This window comes from Elephantulus edwardii, unplaced genomic scaffold (genome assembly GCF_000299155.1).
Source record: "Elephantulus edwardii isolate Elephantulus edwardi_28Jun2011 unplaced genomic scaffold, EleEdw1.0 scaffold00070, whole genome shotgun sequence".
NCBI lineage: Eukaryota > Metazoa > Chordata > Mammalia > Macroscelidea > Macroscelididae > Elephantulus > Elephantulus edwardii.
The window spans coordinates 8,808,495-8,809,573 of record NW_006399820.1 but is presented as its reverse complement, the minus strand read 5'-3'; positions in this window follow the sequence as shown (position 1 = coordinate 8,809,573).

Sequence of the window (1,079 nt, the reverse complement as noted above, 5' to 3'; positions counted from 1 at the left end):
AATTGGTCTCTTGGTTCCTTCTCAATAAAGCTGGTGCACAAACAATATTAAGAAAGGCTTAGTAATTTTTTCAAGTCATTTTAGATTTGCTATTGACTGACCTCAAAATAGCATGGTTTGCATTAGCAGGACTTCTTCAAATTGTGTGGAAGGGATTTAAAACAATTCTCTGACTTGCATGAAAAATGAACCTAAGATTCCCGACTCCTCCGAGTTCCTTGAGGGAGTACTGATGTAAAGTGATCCTTGACATGCCTGGTTGGGACTATGAGCCAAGCAACATCTGCATTTTTATATAAATATTTAGTATATAGAAACTGAAGTGTTCTTCACCAGCCTTTTTTGCACTAAGTAGATCAATTTGTCACATTCTGCACAGGTAATTTGAGAAAAACTATTAACTGACTAAAAGACATACTTGGGGAGCTTCTGTGGTGATCGTTGTGCAATAGTTTTTGGATCGTAACTTTTCATTTCTCTTCCAAGCAAGGTTTTATGTTATGAGAAAATGTCCTATAGTCCAGCTTACAGGTACATAAGGGCAAGGCAATGAAAATACCTGTTTTCTAAAGGTAGGCCCCTCTGGAATGATTGTTGCTGTTTTTATTTGCCGTTGAGTCGATTCTGATGCACAGTGATCTGATAAACAGTCTAAGAAAATGTTTCCTAGTCCTCTGCTATCTTCATTATACCTGCTTCAGTTCATTGTGGTGGCTGATAGCTAGTGACTCAGGGGCTCACCATAAAGCACTTACTGTAAAATACTTTTATCTAATCCATATATGACTTTTAAATTATTATTTTTTAAATTGCTATTTTAATGAAAGTTTACAGAAAACTTGGATTTCCATTCATTCATTGTTGCACATTTTCCTCCCTACCCCCACCTCCTGTCTGCTTTTCTCTTTAAAATGATTCTTTTATTATTGCACAATTAACTCCCTCCTCTTCACCCCAAGTTCACTTTGCAATGTACCTCTTATTCTGGACTGTTGTTGTTGTTATGTGCCGTCGAGTCACTTGTGACTCATAGTGACCCCTATGTACAACAGCCCTAAACTCTGCTCTGTCCTGTGCCA